The sequence below is a fragment of the Tursiops truncatus genome, chromosome 14, assembly GCF_011762595.2.
Source record: "Tursiops truncatus isolate mTurTru1 chromosome 14, mTurTru1.mat.Y, whole genome shotgun sequence".
Classification (NCBI taxonomy): Eukaryota; Metazoa; Chordata; class Mammalia; order Artiodactyla; family Delphinidae; genus Tursiops; species Tursiops truncatus.
In genome coordinates, this window is record NC_047047.1 from 36,728,624 (window position 1) to 36,751,542 (window position 22,919).

General features: G+C 39.0%; 1 protein-coding gene, 1 long non-coding RNA gene and 1 pseudogene across 5 annotated transcripts in view; 2 read left to right on the forward strand and 1 right to left on the reverse strand.

The window, feature by feature from the left end:
* EHBP1 (EH domain binding protein 1) overlaps positions 1-22,919 on the reverse strand; it is a 564,927-nt gene that overhangs the window by 379,103 nt on the left and 162,905 nt on the right. The gene's annotated exons all lie outside the window — the stretch shown is intronic.
* The window catches only part of LOC141276392 (uncharacterized), a 39,576-nt gene that overhangs the window by 2,682 nt on the left and 13,975 nt on the right, over positions 1-22,919 (forward strand). Inside the window, exon 2 of the long non-coding RNA XR_012325890.1 lies at positions 5,514-5,593. This is a non-coding gene — a long non-coding RNA (uncharacterized lncRNA). The remainder of the gene's footprint in view (positions 1-5,513; positions 5,594-22,919) is intronic.
* On the forward strand, positions 357-777 carry LOC117307882 (non-histone chromosomal protein HMG-14 pseudogene; annotated as a pseudogene).

Here is a 22,919-nt window from a genome sequence, read left to right on the forward strand (position 1 = left end):
AGGATCCAGGTCCAGGGAAGGATGGATGGCTAAAGAGAGATGGAAAACCAGGGCCCTAGTCACTAGCTAAGGTTCAGAGCCATGTCAGGCATTTAACGACTTCTTTAAAACATCTTACAGGCGGTGGGCCCAGCAGCCAATGGGCGGGGGCGGTGGGGGGGGCGGCCCGGACGACGGGTAGGAGGAGTCCGCGGCTGGGGGACGTGGTGGGGAGGAGGAGGCGGGGGGCTCCCAATCCGGTTCCATCCGGTTCTCCCACCGCCCCCGCCGCGGGTCCCAGCAGCGGCAGAGGCCAGGCAGACCAGCTTCGCGAAGGCTCTCGGCGCGCCGCGGCCCGCAGGCACCCGGCACGCGCCCGCCCCGCCGCCACGATGCCCAAGAGGAAGGTGAGCTCCGCCGAGGGGGCGGCGAAGGAGGAGCCCAAGAGGAGATCGGCGAGGTTGTCAGCTAAACCGGCTCCTCCAAAAGTGGAAACGAAGCCAAAAAAGGCGCCAGGAAAGGATAAATATTCCAACAAAAAAGCGCAAACAAAAGGGAAAAGGGGAGCAAAGGGAAAACAGGCTGAAGTGGCTAACCAAGAGACTAAAGAAGACTCACCTTCAGAAAATGGAGAAACTAAAAATGAGGAGAGCCCAGCTTCTGATGAAGCAGGAGAGAAAGAAGCCAAGTCTGAGTAAAATCACACACCTGGTCCTATCAGTGGTCCCTGTTTCCCTTCTTGTACAATCCAGAGGAATATTTTTATCAACTATTTTGTAAATGCAAGTTTTTTAGTAGCTCTAGAAACATTTTTAAAAAGGAAGGAATCCCACCTCATCCCATTTTTAAAGTGTAAATGCCTTAGTTTAAGAGGTGAAATCATTTGCTGGTTGTTTATATTTTGGTACAACCAGAAAATAGTGGGATATTCAATATGGGAGGCTTTGATTGTCTTGGGTGTAGCTTTTATATCCTGTAATACAAAGCATACTAAATGGCAGTTTGGAGTCAGTTGTGCATTTAATGTCTTAAACACTTTAAATTACTTCTCTTCCCACGTTGTTTTTGGTAGAATTGTTTCCTAAAGCAAACCACTCACCCCTTGATCTTGGCTCTCCTGGGCAGAATTTTGTGCACTCTGTAACATCTTTGGTCGTGGTAGTCCAGTTCTTCTAGTAACTGTTAATGTGCTGTCAACGATTGACAATTTGCGTATGTAGTGTATGTGATATTAAATTGTTAATTAGTGGGACTTACGATGTAACAGCATATCAATATTTGAAGATATTGGTACTTGATATCCTGTGAAGGAAAATTTGCCCCCAAATTTTAAGCTGGAAAGTCACTGGAATAACTGTTCAGAAAAAAATCACAACTACATGATTTTTAAGGTTTTTGGTACGTATGTTGAGAATTGTGTACAAATTGAAATGTCTGTGTACTGATCCTCAAAACAACCAATAAAATCTCAATTATGAAAGAAACAAACAAAACAAAACAAAAAAACATCTTACAGCATCAGGCAAATGTGTGTCCAATGCTGAAAGCCTTGAGTACCAGCCTATATTTCTTCCCCAGATACCTTCTCCTGGTAATTTATCTATTCACCTTCCACTCGTGACTGTGACTCAGTCACTGCTTCTTCTAATCTATTCAAACATTCTAACTGCTTTCAGCTTTGCTCAACACTAACACCCCACTCTACCTTTTGCTTCTTATCTCTGGATATAATGCTTACCCTAGGGATGTTTCATGTGTCCCAAAACCGTTATTTTTCCCTCAAATATGCTGCTCCTCCAGTCTTCCCTGTCTCACTGGCACCATCAACCTCCATTTTCTCAAGCTAGAAACCTGAAGGAAATCATAAACTCCTTTCACGTCTCCATCTACCATGTTCATATATCACTGTAGTGGCTATCTCATCTCTGTTCCACCATGGAATAGACCTTGGGCTGTGGTGGACACCACCCGTGATTACCAATATCAAATTCTTCTTTTCTGGGCATATGAGAGACTACACTTACCATCCCAATTCCAGTTAAGTGCAGCCGTACAACTAGTTTGGTCCAGTGAAATGTGAATGAAAATTCACATATTATTTCTGGGCTAAAGTAGTGAAAAACTCTCAATTCTCTTTGCCTGAAATAGCTCTTGTCCTGTTGTGAAGGCAGAGGTCTTCTGTTGAGATGGTGAGTCACCAAATCAAAGAAGCCTATCTAACTGAGGCATCTCAGGAGGGTGGCTGCTTTGCTGAGATGCTTGAATCTGCAGAAGATGCTGCACGACTGACAAACTTCTGCAGTAAGTCACTGAGCTGTGGGGATCATTTGTTAACTGTAGCATTATCCAGCTTATCCTAATACAATCACTAAGGCCCGCTGATTTTACCATCTCATATTCCTCTCCCCTCTAGTCCCTCTGCTGCTCTAGCTCAGGACCTCAACATTTCCTACCAGAACTATTGGAAAAGCTTAAAACTTGTCTCCTTGCTTCCAGTTTGGCAACCCTCAGACTCATCCTTCCAACAGACACCAGAGTGGTCTTTGTGTAACTCAAATCCAACCATGTGTTTTGGGTTACTCCGTTTCATTGGCTCCCCGTCACTGACATGACAGATAGTATGATATGACAGATTGCTTCCCTAGCCAGCCTCATTTCCCATCTCTTGTTCCCTTACATGTTATAACCAGCAATATTTAAATGTTTGTGATTTCCAGAATAATCCATGCTTTTTCATGTGTCCATGCCTTTGCTTATGCTGTTTCATTTATCTGACACATCTTTATACACCCTTCATCCTCTTCTTTGCCTGGCCAATTCCTTACTCTTTGAGACTAGGTTCTAATACTACATTTTCTGGGAAGCCTTCCTGTTGGATTTAACATCCCTCCTCTGTACCCCCACAGCATCATCTACATCTACAAATCATTGACTACATTATATTGCATCTCTTGATGGGTCTCCCTCCCCTTGAGAGTAAAAACTTGACTAGGTGGATGCCTGTAACAAGGTAGACGCTTAGTTATAAGAAACACTGAGGTAATGAGATTCAGTGGTAATGTGAACCCTCAGGGCTCATCCGTGGACACAGGATTCCAGGATGATGGGCTGTGAGGTAGACACAAGTATTCAGTCTGAGAGATCAGTCACTCTAGTGGGCATCCAGTTCTGGCAGGAGTAGGGGGTGAGGGTCTGACTTCATGCCAAACATAACAAATGGTGGACCTGGGGAAGGGATTGTTAACTTTCTGCCCTAGACAAGATTGGCTCAAGAACCGAAGAAACATTGCACTGAATGGGCACCATGAAGAGACACTGCTTTGAGAATCTTGGGAAGGTCGAAGCAGAGGAAAGAAGGTGGTATCTGATATAAAGTTATAAAATCATTGACACTCTTAATAGATTGGGCTTAGGCAGCAACCACACAGTTTGACCTTCTTGAATGACTGCTATAATAAATGCAGTAGTTTCTTGCCATTTCTGGTAGTTACGTTCTACAAAGTTGCTGGGAACACATTAGCAAGTATGGAACCATTGCTCCTAGGAAAAATGCAGGGTTAGGTTTCCTGAAAGCCTGTGGTCACATTTTCATCAACCAATCAATGCATAACCTTGTTTTACCTGTTTCTGTTTAAAGATACCTTATTTCTTTATTTAATATAATATGGATTCATTAACATTGAACTCTTGACCAGCAACACTAACTTAAGCCTGAACAAAGCTTACCTAACACACATATTTTGTTCTATAAGGTGCTTCTTGTGCTTAGGAAGACTGGAAAACACTTCAGCAATACACTTGGGAATCATTTTAAACAATGAAATCACCCAAAAAGCCTTTTTGAAAAAAGACCACTAAGTAGACCACCAAAAAGACACTTGTTTACAGTATGAGAACTTGACACAGTAAGGCAGAGCATTGCCTTGTTCCTCCTCAACTGGGAAAGTGCATGCCAGAGGACTCAAATTTTTCACTGCTCTGTCCATATCCACAATGACCATGAAAGTGCTGTATTGATTTTGGAGTTACAAGTAATTTTCATCAAGTAGGCAAATTTGCAAATATGGAATCCACAAATAATGAGAATCAACTATAGCTACAATTTACTGAACACCTGCCACATAGCATTGAACTAGATGCTTCATATATACACATGTTGCCAAGTTTATCAACTTTTCACTCTTCAAATGAAATGCCTCAGAGTTAAAAATGGTGGACATATCCTGAGATCCATAGGCTATCACCAATAGAAAAAGCAGGACTTTATAATAATAATAATGTCATATAATTTTCACACCAAGCTTAAGGATGCATTTCTGGAGCTGGAAATTTATAATAGGCTGGGCTTCTGCTCCTTTTGGAAACTTCTAACTCAATAGTCTGGGCTCTTATAGAAAACTAAGAATACATTGCACACTCAGCAACAGGGATGCAAAGAATATTTCTTATAGGAAACATACCCAGCACTTAAAAGCATAATCATCTTCCCAAGCAATATGATGAGAAGCTAAAAACAGTCAAGTAAACAAAGAGACAAATATTTCTTTCAGGAATCTGAGAAGTTAGCAAGCTTTAGAACATACTGTCTTGAAGTGTCATGACTTGTGAAACGATGATCTTGTCCAATCATCTGTGCATCCACAGTCTTCTTATCTGCCGCTTGCTTTCCACTCAGATCAGTCTGGACTCTGTTCCAAACTACATGGTGCTTATTATTCCTCCTCATCTTTACTGTTATCACTATGTCATTCTCTTCCCAACCAAATCACCCTTGACCGGCAAGTCTCGGTTCATTCCTACGTCTTCCATTAACCTCTCTTAGACCTCCTCAGTCCTCTAGGTCTTTTTTTTCTGTGAGAGGATATGGACCACCCAAAATCTAGCTCACTTTTCAAATCAAAGTGAAACAATAATGCACACCTGTCAGGACTTAAGCAGGATAGTGTGTAAATGCCCATAGCACAGGGCCTGGAACAAGGGATATGCTCAACAATGTTGGTGTTTCTGAATCTGAATGGTGTTTTTCACTTTGGTTCATAAAAATTCACTTTTATTATTCACTTTTATCACCCCTTCTGAAGCAAATTTTATGAAGAGAAGGATAACATCACTAGAGACAAGGCAACAGCAAGAAAGAACATGCTTTGGGCCAGTGATTTCCAAATTTTGAATTTTCTGGACCAGTGTAGGAATTTTGGGAACTGACCTCAGGTTGCTTAATAGTTCCCTTTTGCCTAAAAGCTCTCTAATAACACTTTTACCTTATGTAATAATTATTACAAAATAAACATTATAAGGGCCAAAAGGTAAAAAGGACATAATATCAGAAATTTTTGTTCTGAAAATGAATGTATTCAGCTTCAGGAAAAACTCAACTCATTCATGTACCCAATTATCCTTTTGTTCATTCATTGGCCAAATATTTATTAAGTGATATGCACCAGGAATTTTTCTATATGATGAAGTACAGGGGTAAACATGACAGGGAAGTTTTCTGTATTGATGAAGCCAATTTTTTTTTTTTTTGGTATCAGAAAACAGATCTGGGAAAGCTCATGACCAACCAGTACCAATCCAGTCACTGGACCATACATTGGCTTTTAAGAGCTATGACGTGAGTATTTAGTCACTGATGTCAGGTCCAGTCCCTGCTTCTAAGCCCTGAAGGAAGGAACAGGGAGATGTCACACTTTACAGAGGCTGGGAGTGTAGAGGCAGAAAAACAAAAGCAGCTCCTCTGAGCAAGCATCTTCTGGCTCTGGGGCAGTGAGTGTGCCAGCCTGAGAATTGGACCTCAGGCTAGTTACTCTTAGTGAGTACAAGCCCCTCATAAAAAATCCTTCTAGAAGTCATCATTTTTGACAATGAAGGGCAACGACATATATTTAGCCTAAAGAGACCTGAAATATAGGGCACAAGAGATTTGAAACAGTTGTCAAAGTGTGGAGATAAACCCTGAGAAAAGCAAGGTGGGGATAAAAACCTGGCTCTATTTGGGGAGTTCCTCAGTTTGTTTCTCACCAGGATTCAAAAGAAAATAGCTAGGTGTTGTGAAATATGAGCTCTCAAAAGTGCTATAGAAAACTTTTAGCACTGTTAAACACTTGGAGCACTCAGCCAACAAAAATAAAACATTTGCTCTTATTCTGAAATCCCGAATTAAACTCAGGTCAGAGTAACTGTTGTGTTTCATTCTAGCATGCCTTAGGGAGAAATTGGAGGAAAATCCCCAGGGACTGATAAGCCCTCTGTAACATGTTGAGTTGTTGGATTGGATAGAGAGAACACCATATATGTATGCATATATATACATACATACATATATATGCACTATACTATATATGCATGTGTATATATATATATACACACATATATATGCAATATAGTATATATATTATATATAGTGATTTCTTCCTAAAAGTCACAATTAAGGGAATGTTGCACCTAACATAAACTATCAGAACTTGTCACAATACTTTCCATATATAATAGATTGAGAGCTTCACACGACAATCTCCAGTGTCCTGGCCTAAAATTGATAGAATCAAACAAAGATACATTCTGTATTCCAGAGGAACTCTTCAGAGCTCAAATAAGTATTTACTGAAAACAACACTACATTTTCCAGGGCCTCACTCCTGAGAGGGCTGTGCCCCTGCAGCATCACACTGCAAAGAAGAGGGGAGAGGAATGTAAGTGCCAGCTTCCTGAACATAGTGGGAATAAGACCGAAAAGAAAATGATCAAGAAACCATAAGCAGAAGGTTCTTGTCACAGCATTTTAGGATTAAAAATAAAAAGATTTACTAAAATTAGCCACAATGTAAAACCCCAAAGTAGAAAGCTTTAACTAAGGCAAATGGCCTCCACACTTTAGACAACTTTATCAACTTCATGCTATAAACCATAGCAAGCAAATTAATTATTCCCAGATGCTGGGGATGAAGAATGCTTGCTGAATTGTTTTGCTTCCCAAACTCTTCAGTATAAACACACACTCACAGGATTGCATTCCCTTTTTTGGCTCCCAACATGCAAGTAATTATACACTGTGCAGGATAATGGTGGGTGAGCTCTCCTCTGAATACCAAGCAAGTTCTGGGTTCTGTCAGCCTGTTAGATATCATGTCCACAAACATTTTTCTGTGACAGTCTTTAGTAAAAACTTGTAAACAAATTGTTTCAAGTTTATAAAAAAAATTTCAACAGCAGCACAAGACTCATTTCAAAATTATTCCAAACTCCTTAAGAGCTGGAGAGGGCAAAGTTCATCTCAAATATAGTACAGCTCTTATCTTGCATCAAGAATAGTTTTCTCTGCAATCCCTATGACAGGGGGTCAGAAATCATATTAGTAGTCTTTACATTTTTATATTCTTCCCATTTTGCCAATATGTAAACAAAGAGGAAAAAAAAACAGATTTTGAATCAACTGTGAATTGAGAATGTGTTTAGGATTAAAACATAGATTCTCTGAACATGGCCAGAATAATGAGAGTAGATGGTCATTTTTCCATTCCAGCTCCAAATTTTCACAGGGCAAATGAAATGTACTTGGTGTTGGGTGAGTCACCTAACATGGAGGGTTTTTTGGGCTCCCTGGGCCTTAATACTTCTTGGAGTAAATAAACTCAGTGGATTTGTTTGGGGTCTTTATATAATGAGGCAAAGGTGTATGTGTGCACATGTGTGTGTGTGTGTGTGTGTGTGTGTGTGTGTGTGTAAATGTGGTGGTGGTGGTGTGATAAGGAAGGCACAGGGAAAACCTCAGGAACTGTTAAGGAAAAAAACACATTTTCTACGGAAGGAAAGAAAGGTTCTATAGTCCTGCCAAGTGCAACACGAATGAGGGAAAGTTCAAGGAAAGTTGATCTCTAAAAATAAATAAATAAAAGGAAATTCAATGAGAAAACAATATTCAGGTCAGGTCTAAGCCCAGAGAAGAACGCTCATTCAGAACTGGGCTGTCATCCTGCTTTTTATGAAGTGAGCAGCTGCTGGTTATTGAAACCAGCCCACACAGTTGGGTCCCTGCCGCCATGGCAACACTCCTGTGTCTGTGCTGGAGTGGCCAAGGCACAATGGGTGGTTCCAGGGCCTGGAAGCATTCTGGTTACAGATTAGGGAGGGGTTTTTGTTTTTTATATATATGGGGAGATTTTGATTCCTCGGTTTGTGGTTGGGTATTGGAAACTTTTCCTACCTATGATAAAGTCTGACTTAAGGGGCAGATTTTCATGCCAATAGCAGCATGGAAGGAAAGCATCAAGGTGTTCAACAGGCAAATGACTCATTTCCAGTCTCATTTAAAATTCTCTTTTCCATGTACACACAGCTATATTTAAAATAAAATGCCTTTCCATAAAAAAAATAATAATAATGAAAAATAAAATAAAATTCTTTTTTACAAGTCTCTAGTAAGCTCTGGGCATTTGTACCTGGTCCCTTGTATTGACACCTCAGAATGTTTTTGAAAAAAATGCTTAGTTTGCTTTTTTATATTTGTAGTTTATAATAACACATGGCCCTAAAAGGAAAAATTATCATAGTCTTATGAATTGAAAAAGCTAGCTAAGAATTAAAGACTTTGAAATTAAAAATACAGACTATAGATTATATATCATATATGCAGAGCCTCAATTATTGGCACATTTAAGTATTGAACTCACCATCTTGGTTTCATTAGTTCCGCAAGTAAAATATTTATCTACGAGCTAAGTGTAAAGAAAATTGCAACACAACAACCTCATGATGTAGCACAGTAATAGCATAGACTTTGGAGTCAAACTACCTGAGTTCCAGTCCTGTCATTTATTTGCTGTGTAGTCTTAGACAAGTTACTTAAATCTTCTCTGACACTATCTCCTCATCTGTAAAATGAGGATAAGAGTAACCTATCTGGTAAAGATTATTAAAGGTATTAAGTGGGTTAATATTTGTAAAGTGCTTAGAAACTGTGTTTGGTTAATGTTAAGTCCTTAGAAGATAGACAGATAGATAGATAGATAGACAGACAGATAGATAAAGAATTTTAAAGGACCTCGTTCTTAAGACTCTGGGAAACGTTGCCTTTGGAATTTAGCACAGCACAGTGTATTTGTGTACCTGTGTCCCCTCTCAGGAAATGTTAGACTTCTTATTTATGTCTATGGCTTATAAGTCAGAGCCATGCTTAAGGCTCCTTCACTGAGCTGATTTGTGAATTTAGCCTTTTTGTGTGTGTTGGGGGAGTGCTTTGAAAAAATACATACTGGAGCTTCTGATTCATTTGGATCCCTACAAATGCTTAAGTGTTTGTTAAAAGCACAAGGCACAGTGCTTGTTAAACTAAGCAAGTGCTAAGATGCAGCCCTCAAGCTGGAAAACCTATCCCAGTACCCACTCATTCTAGCAGCAGCCAAGGAGTCTCAGCCTCTTGGAGATGGAAAACCCAGTGCCTTTTCGCTTACATAATAGAATGAGATGCATCATTTCATTTCATTTTTAAAATTATTTATTTATTTTTGACAAATAAAAAGCAAATATAGTTAAGGTACATGTATATATGCCCTGTAATTTCTTAAAAATTGTGGAATTGCATTATCTTCTACAGTGGGCCAACCTAACTAAAACTGGTCCTGTTGTATGATCCTGTTCTCCTGTTTATACTTCCTTGGTTAAGTGAAAGAGGAATATCTGTTAGGTATCAATGGCTGCAAAGTGCTTTTACAGATCTTGTTTTGGGATAATTGAATGCTTTCCCACACAAATATGCTATTCTGCCATTCAGAGGATTTATAACTTTTTGGAATCTAATGTATCTGAGGCTAAGAGGTTAACATTTTAGCCGATGTTCTCAAATTTAGTCACATGCCCTCGGTTCTAAGATCAGGGATCAAAAGTCATCCTGGGACCTCAAAGAAAGAAATCAACATCTATTTCAGTTTGAAAAATGGCAAAATCTTATTTTCATACAATGAAGATTTTTTTTCTTCCTCTACAACTGTTCAAAGTGGGGTTACATATCTGGAGAGGGGGTATGCTTTAGTGTAGGACTGCATGCTGAAAGGACTAAGACCGAAATACACAAATAAAAAATTCATTTTTAAAAAATCAAGATCTCCCTGTAGTTTGACACATATCCTGTTTTCTAAGAAAACAAATGTACTATCCGATCCAGTAAAACTTTCTTTGGGAAATCTTTTGGAAGCAAAATTAGAGAAAGGCAGTATTCCATAGTTGAAGGAAACAGAAGCTGTCACCTAGAAGAAACTCAAACTGAGTTGAAGCTATGACAGTTTGAAAAGATACAGAATTGATCAAATTGACGTTATTGTTCCAGGAGGTTTAAATGGAAACTTGAAAAAAGTGGTCTCCTTTTTCTATATTCTACTCCAAGAACTGAAGTTGTCTTATACAAGAATGTTGATGCTAGCATTTAGCTGTACTTAAAAGAGAAGGCAAATTATGAGGTCCAGGAAAGCTGTCCTGGAATAACAGTCAGGAGACCTGGGATACAGTTTCACTTTGGTCACTTGTCAGTGTATGGCAGGTTACTTTGCCTCTCTGAGTTATAATAACCATGGTGATGATGGTAGTGATAGAAGCAGCAGCAGCAGTAGTAATAGCTGCAGGAGCAACAGTAGTAGCAGCAGGAACAGCAGTAGTAGTAGTTGGAGCAATGGCAGTAGTAGTAGTGGCAGCAGCACTAATAGGAGAAAGAGGGGCAGCAGCAGTAGTATTAGTGTTAGCCGTAGCAGCAGCAGTAGTAGCAGCACAGCAACAGTAGTAGCAGTAGCAGTAGTAGTAGCAGTAGTGGCCACAGTGGTAGTAGCAGCAGCAAGAAAAGCAGTATTGGTGTAATAGCAGCAGCACAGAAATAGTGGTAGCAGTAGTGGTAATAGTAGTAGTTGCAGCAGCAGCAGTAGTAGCCATAGTAGTAGTAGGAGCAGCAGCAGTGTTTTGTTTTTTTTTTAACTTAAAAAAAAATTTTTTATTTACTTATTTGGCTGCATCGGGTCTTAGTTGCAGCGCTCAGGATCTTTCAGTTGCAGCGGTTTTAACAGCGGTAGCAATAGTAACAGCAGCAGTAGCAATAGCAGTAGTAGTAGTTTTCTATTTATTGAGGGTCTACTGCCTGCACTTGACTAGAAACTATACAAACATTATTTCCATTTAAATGCCACAGTGACCTTCCACTATAGCTATTATTACCCCCATGTAACTATTGAGGAAACTGAGGACCAGAGAGGTTAAGTGATTTGCTCAAGGCCACTTTGTTAATTAGTGAAAAATCTGGATTTTGAATCTGGAACGAGCTGATTCCAAAGGCTTGTCCTTCTCTGGGGAAAAAATGTGGTATGGAGCAGAGCTTCTCAAACCTCAGTGTGCTTATAACCATTTGGAGATCATGTAAGAATGGAGTTTCTGATGCAATCAACCTGGTGTGATGTCTGAGATCCTGCATTTCTAACAAGCTCCCAGGTGATGCTGCTGGTTCTAGGAAGCACACTTTGACTAGCAAGAGGATAGTGGAAAGAAAGTATACTTCCCAGTCAGAATGCATGGCCTTAGTTTACTCATCTGTGGCACAGAGGGGTTTGATAAAATGAGTTTTAAGGTGCACTCCAGCTCTGGAATCCCAATATTCAGTGTGTACTATGGTATTAAGAAACCAGATCACACAGGAATGACTCTTAGCCACATGAATCTTTAAACTGGTTTCAGATGAGATTCTGGCTGTGCTTTATGTATCTTTCTGCAGCATCTCTGACAGGTAGGATCAGACCCTCTCACTCAAATTACATTATTGTTAAGCTTTAGGCTGAGCTAAATCTTACTGAAAAGAGTTCAAAGCACTTCTTTCCATAAGCATCTTTAAAGATTATAAATGTAAAAATGGTTTCTTAAGAGAAGCTTAGATGGCAGCTTCTTTCTTTTTAATAACAGAAATGAGAAGTCTCCAAAACCATAATGGTAGCATATCCATAAAAATATGTTAATGCTTCATCTTAAAGTCTTACAGAAATTGAGGTTTTCCGAGTTAACAAAGTAGACTTCATCACAGATGGTCTGAATGATAAAAGGAAACAGCACACTAGTGCAGAAGACTAAAAACACTGCTCTTAGCTGAGCATGCTGAAAGCCTTTAAGGAAATCTTTCTACATATAGCTTTGCTAAGTGTTGAAGGAAAAATTATTTTGATTGGCAAGGTCACTTCAAATGTTTTAAGCAAAGCTCGGGGCCAGAGGATGTGCAGGTTTCATGAAGAGCCATTTCTAATGAAAATGAATGCCCTTAGTAAGATGATTTTCTCATCATCTTGTGCCTAACACAGGACAGTGGCACCAAGTAAAGGGGTTTTTGCTCTCTTCCAAGAGCTACAGTCCATATCACTAAGACAGACGCCATGAGCTCCTTTTCCTGAACTCAAACAAGGGCAGCTGGAGGAATAGGGCAGAGTCCACAATCTACAGAGTCTCTGAGTAAAAAAGAATTTCTCAACAGTGAGCACCATTAGAAACCAGAATTGGAATCCTTTATATCAAGGGCTTTAGAAATCAGACATAAATACACAACCATCTGGAGTGGCCTAAGTATATTTGTGTCTAAAGGAATCTGATCAGGGGAGATTTGATGTCATAGTGTTTTTTATGGTCCTCAAGGGTGGCTCACATTTATTTAGCCAACTCTCAATTACCCATGGGAGTCATAGACAAACTTTTTAAAGAGGTGGGGCCACTCTTTTCTAAATAATGTCTCATGAAGAATCCCCAAAAGTAAAATAGATAAACCCAGAGCTCCGCCATTTAAAGTTTGGGAAGAAGGGTTGCCCTCAGACCCTACTATGGTCACCAGAGTTTGGGTTCCAGCTATCTATTGCTGCTTAACAAACTATCCCAGAACCCAGTGGCCCAAAACAAAACTTTTTTATCTCTCATAGTTCTGTGGGTTGACAAGGCTCATCCAGGAAGTTCTTTTCTGGGGACTCTCATGCAGTTACAGTCACAAAGGCCTCCGAAGGCTCTGCTGGGCTGGATGCCCAAGATCATGCCTTCACTCCCACATCGAGTTTCAGTGTTCCTTGGCTTCTCTCTGTCTCCACATGGCATCTCATCCTCCAGGGTCTTTCAGTGTGGTTTGGGATTCTCATAGGGTGGCTTCTTAGGTAATCCCACTTCTTACATAGCAGCTGGCTTCTAAGAAGCAGGAATTGAAAGTGCCAGACCAGTTAATGGCTAAGCCCAGAACTGGCACAACATCACTTCCACTATATTCTATTGCCAAAGCAATCATGGGACTTCCCAGATTCAAGGGGGTAGAGAAGTAGTAACCTCTTGATGGGAAGGTAGCAATGTCACATTGTAGAAGAGCATGTGGGTTGGGAGATATTGTTGCAGCCATCTTTGGAATATGCCATCTGCCATAGTTGAAATGTTCTCTGGTAGTAAGAATCTGAGATGGTATGGAGAATCAAAATTTAAAAATAATCTTAGGGTCTTCTTAAAAATCCCTGCTTCTCAGAGATTTTAATTGTGATCTTGTACAAAATTGGAAATAGTAAGTTAGGTTTTATTTCTGGATCTTCTTTACTGGCAGAATTATTAATGTTACATCCTATTGGAAAGTGCTATGAGCTGCTACTTATTTGGGGGGAGGGATGTGGAAAAGAGAAGGTAAGGATACTGATGGTGTCAAAACATAACCAAAACCAATCCTCCCTTTCCCTTTTTTCCACATCACAGAAAGTGACTGGGACAGATACAATGTGGCCCTAGAACACTCAGGTTAGAGAGACAGACAGACAGACAACTGCAGCAACATAGCCATTTCTGCTAACTAAAGTGGTCAGCCAGCATTTTGCAGAGCATTAAAAAAAATTTTTTTAACATCTTTACTTGAGTATAATTGCTTTACAATACTGTGTTAGTTTCTGCTATATAACAAAGTGAATCAGCTATACGTATACATATGTCCCCATATCCCCTCCCTCTTCAACCTCCCTCCCACCCTCCCTATCCCACCCCTCTAGGTGGACACAAAGCACCGAGCTAATCTCCCTGTGCTATGCAGCTGTTCCCCACTAGCTATCTATTTTACATTTGGTAGTGTATATATGTCATTGCTACTCTCTCACTTCATCCCAGTTTATCCTTCCCCCTCCCCATATCCTCAAGTCCATTCTCTACGTCTGCATCTTTATTCCTGTCCTGCCCCTAGGTTCACCAGAACCACTTTTTAAAGATTCCATATATATGTGTTAGCATACGGTATTTGTTTTTCTCTTTCTGACTTACTTCACTCTGTATGACAGCCTCTAGGTCCAACCACCTCACTACAAATAACTTAATTTCGTTTCTTTTTATGGCTGAGTAATATTCCATTGTATATATGTGCCACATCTTCTTTATCCATTCATCTGTCGATGGACACTTAGGTTACTTCCATGTCCTGGCTATTGTAAATAGTGCTTTGCAGAGCATTTTGAAAGAAAACAAAGTCTTCTATAGAAAACTACTGGTAAAAACTGCCCTTTGAGGAATGCATATGCAAAGCCTCTAAGCCTGCCATTAGAAATAAGGGCCCTGAAAGAGAAGTGGAATCCCAACCTAGGAAGCTGAGGCAAGAGGATTTCTAAAACCTAGAAGAAACAGAACAGTTCTTGGGCCACACTAATTAGGGGTTTCCTCACTTCCTTAGTCACTGAAAAAGGGATAGACAGCAGAATCCACTTTACTGTATTCAGTTATATATGAAAGACTATTTTAATATTAAAATTCTCATTTCAGAATGAGGATTCAGTTTTCTCATCAAATCCATTGGTTGCCTTTATAAATTCCAAAATAAAAGGGCCCTCTCAGGTTTTAGTTATTTAGTCCATGAGTTGAATGCATAGTAATTAAGTATTATGGTCAAAACTCTTGTGTCTAGAATGGATAAAATCCTTCACAATTCTTCCCTCCAAGGTTTATTTATGTCTGGACCCACCACATGTTGCATTAAGATATCCTTGAGGATGATGGAAAAAGAGGTCAGCATAGTCTGATACTCAGCTTGGGCTCTATGAGTTGCCCTCTCTACCCACAGCTGGACTAACTAGTTTGAACATATCTGTAGGCCAGTATGGATTAGAAAAATAGGTTCAATATATTTTATTACCTAGCAAAAAGATCTCTTAGAAATTGCTCAACTTATTATTGGCAAAATCTGCTATTACCAGGGCAGGATTTTCAGAGAACGGTTCTCAAAGAAAAGAAGTCTAGTCTGTCTTGATGGGATTACATTGTAAGGTTGCCCACATCCTAAACTTTCAAAAACAACTCCAGTGGGCATGAAATATCATGCAGATTTGTGTGTGTGTGTGTGTGTGTGTGTGTGTGTGTGTGTGTGTGTGGAGGGCATGGCTGGTGGTGAGTTATTGGTGAGGAGAGAATCAGTGATTCCCAAGAGAAGAAGGAAGAAAACTGTTGAGCTTTGAAAAATAATCCCATGAGTACTTAAAAATTTTTTTTAGTTTCTAGTGTGTAGGAATTTTACACATAAAACTTATTTTTGAATGTGATAGTAGTCTTCTATGATCAGTTTATTGCAACATGATTCTTCATGATTAGTCTTCTGCTCCCTGTCCAGCTTTTCTCACTAAACTCCACCATACCAAGCGCCACTCCATGTTGAAGGTAAGTGGAATGACATTCACTTCTTCAGATATGCCATACTCTGTCACACTTCTGTGTCTCTGTGCCTCGAGTGCCCTTTCTTTCTTTGAGTACCAGGCAAACACCTACTCATCTTTTAAGAGTTAGTTCAAATATCACCTCCCCTATGCAGTCTTTCCTTACCTTGAACCTTATTCCTAACCCTTGCCAGGGACAATTGACCATTCCCTCCTTGGTAATCCTTATTAATCTGAGTGTATTTCTATAGTAAAGTTACATAATTTATTGCTTCTTTTTATTTAACTGTCTGTTTCCTTTCCTCCCACCAAGAGGTAAGCATTCTGAGGGGAGCTGCATGGATCCTTTTAGAGACTTAGGACTTCAGTTTTTCATTCAACTGGGTAAAAGTTCTCAGCTCTTTCCAATAAATTCCACTCTTGTGCTCAAGTTAGTGGAAGTCAGTTTCTATTTTGTGTAACCACAGAACCCTAAGGGTTGCAGAAATATACTGAAACTGAAACAACTGTCTGAGTAGAAGGGTCTCAGGAAGCTTAGAGCACAGAGAAAGGAAATCCAGAGAGTCAGCAATTGGCAGTGTCTGTCCAGTGCTCTTCAGAGGAGGGTGTGCCTCCCCTGGGAACTCACTCAGTCTGGTGACTAGAAAGGTATTCTCTATTGTGGGTGAAGGATAATTCTTCGAACCTCTTCATGGCCTGGAGGATACTCTTAGACCTTCCTCCACTTTTTTCTCTGATTCCATGCCTACCAGCTAACCTTATAATCACATATTCAATTCTTGGGGTATTATGAGATCAGGAAGGAAGTAACTTTGGTAATTGGAAAAGAATATTTCCACCATAAACACGTGTATAACGTCCATAAGTGAATAATATTGTACAGCAGTCCCTTGACAGTTTGGACAGTCCCAATCAGTTGTCTCAGTCTGACAAATATCAGAGTCCTAGCAAAGTTGTTTCTCAACCTGCAAGATTAAGACTGGCCTGAGGTGACCTCACCAAGGTGGTGTCACACTTTGAGGCCCCACTGTTTCTCCAGATTATATTCCTCTTTCCTACCACATTTCCTCATTTCACTGAAATGTTCAATAATACACTAGTGGTAGGTAAATCTCCAAGGCCCACATTCTTTGCTACATATAGGTTTAGACAGCAAGTAAAACATAATTAATTCTAACCATCAGCTATAATTAGAAAGGCAAGGGCATCAGCAGTTGAATGGATAAAGAAGATGTGGTACATATACACAATGGAATACTACTCAGCCACAAAAAGAGAATGAAATAATGCCATTTGCAGCAACATGGATGGACCTAGAGATTATCATACTAAGTGAAGTCAGAAAGAGAAAGACAAATGCCATATGACATCAGTTATACGTGGAATCTAAAATATGACACAAATGAACCTATTCATGAAACAGAAACAAACTCTCAGACATAGAAAACAAACTTATGGTTACCAAAGAGGAAAGGAGTAGAGGAGTGATAAATTAGGAGTTTGGAATTAACAGATACAAGCTCCTATATATAAAATAGATAAACAACAAGGTCCTACTGTATAGCACAGGGAACTATATTCAATATCCTCTAATAAACCATAATGAAAAGAATATGAAAAATAATATGTGTATATATATGTATAACAATCACTTTGCTGTATACCAGAAACTAACACTACATTGTAAATCAACTATACTTCAATTAAAAAAAAAAGGCAAATGAGCAAGGTTTAGTTCTACCTCTGTATGAGAAAAGGGTTAAGAAAATTGACCATGTAAAGCAGTAGTTTCTCTGTTCTTCTCTGTGAAATACAAGAATGGTGTTGGCATGAGCAACACAGCCCCATGTGCAGTTCCTGGCTTCATCTCTGTAACCCCACCCTTGCTTTTTCTCTCAAGAAAGCATATTAAAATGCAAATGTGTGACCATGATATTATTGGGATAACCTTAAGTCTTCTCTGATTTATTTTTAAAAGTCAATCATTTACAAACTTTCATATTTTTACTATGATTGGTATTAGGTTGCTTTCAACACAGCAGTATGTTCTGTTGAGACCTGCTGATGTAAATATTAAAGGGAGAATGTTTCAGCTAATTATTAACTAAGTTGTTTATAAAACTTTTCTAGTGTTTGTAGAATTAACATGCCAATTTCACTCTTTCTTGTCAGTTCCAACAGGATGAACAGAAAATAAACAAGATTTTACTGAATATTAAAAGTTTTGAGAAAGCCCAAGTCATTTGACACTGATGCTCTTTTCATTCTGAGATTGTTGATTTAGATTCCTCAGCTCCACAGTGTTTAATCCCTGGCTGCAGGTTGAATACTATGAATGCTGGGTAATACCTTCCTTAGGCCACTTAGGGATTTATCTAGTACTTGACCTACAATTTTTGCCTCTAGAATGATAGACCTATCTGATAGAACTTAGAGAAGCAAGTGATACTTAATGAAAGGTCATAATGAAATATTTCTCATGACAATATCACACAGAATACATGTGAGTTAGACCCTAAAGTTTGGAGTAATATGCTGTGCTGTTTATATGTTGCATTGATGGTTCTGGTACTGCAAAGTCTTTTAAAAAACGCTGCTGTGAGCCTGCATCCTGCATGCGTGGAATTGCCTGGGAACAGAACAATGAATTAAAGATGGCACAGCTCCCTTTGCTTAACATTTCTTATTTTTCAGGGGTTTGTTTTGCAACTTTAATATTATTAATCTACACAACCTTTTACTTTTCATTCAGAATTTATATCAAAATCAAGCTAATAAATTAAAGATGAGTTAGTTCATTGTTGGGTGGTTTAACATAGACCTAGTATGTTAATCCTGACGTGCTTGTTACTAGGATTTTCAAATTTTTATTATTATTATTTTTTCTGCCTCGTAGCTGTGGTTAGGCAGCAGCAATAAATCAGAACAAAGGAATGAAGGTATTGGGGCTTTAGGGAAAACATGTATTAGAAAAAATTGGTTTGGCACTAAGGGCTGTATTGCATTAAGATGGATTTAAGAGATACAGAGGTAAGAGAATGTAGACAAATAAATTGCATAAATAAGCTGAGAAATAGCAAGTCTGTACAGACCCCGAGTAACCCTGTAAGCTACCATCAACAGGACTTCCTAATTCCTGTGCAAGCAGACCAAACAGGTACACTCTACTAAAATAGCCAGGAGAAATGGGCACATGGCTAATGCTAGGGAAAGTGGAAGGAACAGATAAAGCTCTTTAGAATGGCCCAAAGGATTGGAATAATAGAAGTCAGTGTAGAAGTCTGACATAGCATCTTCTGTGAATAGGGCTTTATTGCCACTACAGGCAGTGATATTGCAAACACTCGCTAAGACAACCAGAAACTGGGAGCCTCACAGTGCAACTTGCGCCTGAGAATGCAGTTCTCTGCAGTAGGGAAATTGTATTGGCAGCCCGAATACAGAGGATACAGGAAAGAGCATTTAGATAAGGCTGAGCATATGAATAAAAGACATGGTGTGGAAGGTGGAGTTGATGGGAATAAGATAGGACCATTCCAGGGTCCCAAGGAAGTGCAAGGATGCCAGAAAATACCTAAGGAACAAAAGGAGCAAAAGAGACTTCTCCTAGCAGCCTAAATGGTACCTGAACTGAGAGATCCATATGTTCTGAAACAGATTATTTTCAACTAAAGCATAAAAGCTCTGTAGATGTGGAGAGACAGCTTGTTTGAAGCCCTGAACCTGTTTTGTGGCTCAGATATATCTGCTTTGTCTCTGGCTCTTTTAGTTGATCCAGGCATGCATCACTGTGCAGGGAGTAGACTTCATCCCCATTCTTATCTTTGATGTTTGCCTAGAGCCCTTTCCCTGGCCCTGAATCCATCCCCTGCAACTGCTTCAGGCCCTGCTCCTCACTGGGCCTCTCTAGTCTACCTTTCTTTCTCTTACCCTTTTTAACTCACCTTCCTCAGCTTCTCCCACAAGGTGTATCTGACAGGATGTGACTAGTAAACCACTGGAGGTTATCTCTAAGATAATAGTAATAAATATTAACCACACTATCCCATGCAGCCTGGCTGAGTTCTGTACATTGTCATTAAAACTGGGTATATTTCTTTGGCTTCACGTGTTTGCAATAGCTGAGAGCCCCAATTCAAGTAGAGGTTACCACTTTTTTGACCCCTTTCCTTTCCCTCTTATTCAAATAAGAAAAACACATGGACTCTGACTTCAAGGAACTTAAAAACTAATATAAATGATTAAAAATAAATGTTGAAAGTTCAATAACAGGAAAGAAGTAAAGAACTGCTTAAAAAGCAGTAAAGGAAAAGGTCACAAGTCAGCATGTGGCTATTTGGCAAATGAACGGGTACTAACTAGTACAAAAATTCAAAAGCAGGAAGAAAGACTCCTTCAAGCTGGCGAGGTCAGGGGGACCTGGTAGGCTTGTCAAGGAAAGTTGAAGGTTTAGACTTGAGCTCTTGTGGAGTCTAAAGGGTTGTAGCTGAGACAAAGGAAAAGGAAGAAAGGGCATTTTATAACTTGGGAACCAATGAGCAACTGACAAGAAAGGACATGGACAGATAAATCTCATCCTTTATATTAAACTTTGACTGTAACCTTTTATATATCTTCCTGTGAAGACATGTGTACCCCCATGATCTTGAACCAAGATCTTGGCATATCTAAAATTTGACAACATGTTTCTTGGGAAAGCCTGTGAAGTGTGAATTGACAGAAAAATTCTGCCTGCAGGTCAGCATATGCAGCCTAAGAAGTTTGTGCTCTTCAACCAGCCTGAGGCTAAAACCAGGCTATTTTCACTCTTTGGTTAAATGCTAGCTAAATTCATTTTAATACTGCACTGTCAGTATTTTATTTATTTGTCTGGATGCCACATTTCTTCTCCCAAATCTCTCTTGCATAAATGATTTACTATTTGTTCCTAAAGCCGAAGATTTTATGCCTTTTCTCTTTTTTCTGATAAGAGGATATTGCAGCAGCTTTCTTTTTATGCTGCTGATGGTTTTTATTTTGTTAATTCATAGTTCAGCAGAGTAACTAGTTTAGTAAGGCATAGAAAACCAAGAGGTTCAGCTCTCGAAATGACTAAGACAGTAAATCTTCACTGGCCCATTATCGCATAGAACCCTGTTGAATTTACTTTCCTAAAAAGTAAGTTAGCAAAGAGTGGTTCTTAAATAGGTTTTACATTTTCTTAACTCTCCCAACTAAGCATATTTAACTACAGGACACTTAAGGTCCTTAAGATAAAATTATGAAAAAGCAGTTTTACAATGGAAACACATAAATCTTGAAAAAAAATGGGAGCAATTCTTTCTGAGTGTACCCTCGATAGGTCTTCACATCGGAACGTAGAGTGTGCTGCATTTAAGACAGGGATTATGTGATTTAAAAAAAAAAAATTCTCAATTTCTTTTAAGGCAGTATTTGGGATGTTACACTAAGACAGTTATATGCCATAGTTCTTCATGATGGTGGTCACTAGACTAAGCTAAAAGATTTAAAATAAAAACAAACTCACAAAACTAATTCATCGAGTCAGTACTGAGCTACTTTCCAAACTCTAATTTTACAAAATGCAAATAAAGAGAAAGTCTATTCCATATTAAAAATGCTGCAAGCAGACCAGAGACCTGACTCCTGGAAACTGCCCTGTCTCCCAACTTTCCTCCCTTGAGATTTGGGGACTAAATTGGTTATAAAACCCCAAATTCCTCTCAGCATGCTTCACCAGTTTCTTGAATTGCCTTATTCTTTCAAACTTTCTAGACTGTAGATCCTGGGAAGCAAAAAATTCTCCACGTTCAAGAAAATTGGTGAGAATTAAAGAACAAACTTAGTGGTGGGGTACCAGTGGGGTTAGTGCATTAAATGCAAGAAGAAGAAATGGCAAAAACTCATTGGGATGCTTTTGTGATACTATGTAAACAGATTTCTCCAGTTTTAATTAGTTATATTTCTATTCAGGATCATTGGTTATATATACCATGATTTAGGTCTATATAGTGCTTTTTCTCTCCCAGAAAATTGTAGAATAATTCACAATCCAAAATAGAATATACACTTTAGTACATCTCTCTAAAAAATGGCAGATCAAGGCAATGAAAATAAATGAGGATATAGAGAATTTGGTTAACACAGTTACAAACTAAATCTTATAGATATATAGAACTTTATACCAAATAAACAGAAAATACATGTTTTTCTCAAATGTCTGCGGAACTTTTACAAAAATTGGTCATGTATTAGGTCACAAAGACAATCTCAACAAAATTCCCAAAGTTGAAACCATAAATGTTACATTTCTGACCATATTGCAATACACACACGCACACACACACTAGCCCCAAGTCCAACGAGTTGGTAATTTTAAAACAGGCTTCTAAGTGACTCTGGGAATAAAAAGAAAGAAAAATAATGAGATTATAGACCCTTTGGAAATGAGTGACTGTGGCAACTTTCCATATCGAAAGCTATGGAAGTTAGAGAGATGTGATGTGACAAACTGATTTTGCAGGCTTTGTAGAGAAATGGGGCTAGGCACCAAGAAGTGCAGTGGTCTCTAGAAGCTTGGAACAACCTCGTGTTACAGCCAAGAAGCAAATGGGGACCTTAGTCCTACAAACACAAGGAACTGAATTCTGCCAACAATCTGAGTGAGCAGAAAACAGATTCTCGCTCTAGAGCCTCCAGAAAGGAAAACAGCCCTGCAGATTTTAACTCAGTGAGTGTCAGACTTCCAATCTACAGGACTGTAAAATAATACATTTGTGCTGTTTTAAACCAATAGATTTGTGGTTATTTGTTATGGCAACAATAGAATACAGATTTTGGTATCTGGAAGTGAGATGCTGCTGTAACAGATAACTAAATATGTGAAAGTGACTTTGGAATTGGGCAGTAGACATAGGCTAGAAGATTGTTAGAGAAGCATGATAGAAAAAAGTCTAGATTGCATTGAATAGATCTTTAGTAGAAATAGGTACTTTAAGGATTTGTATTCTGCAGTTCTGTGGAAAACAGAATTTAAAAATGATGAAACTGGACATTCAGCTGAGGAGATTTCCAAGTGAAGTGTTGAAGATACAAATGGTTTTCTTCTAGCTGCTTATAGTAAAATGAGAAAGAAAAGAAATAACTTGAGGAAAGAACTGTTAAACAAATAGGATCCAGAATTTGATGTTTTGGGAAATTCTCAGCCTATCCAGATTAGAAAGGACACTAAAATTGAGAGATTCACTGTCAGGGAAGTGTACTCTAGAGAAAAAAACCTGAGGATGT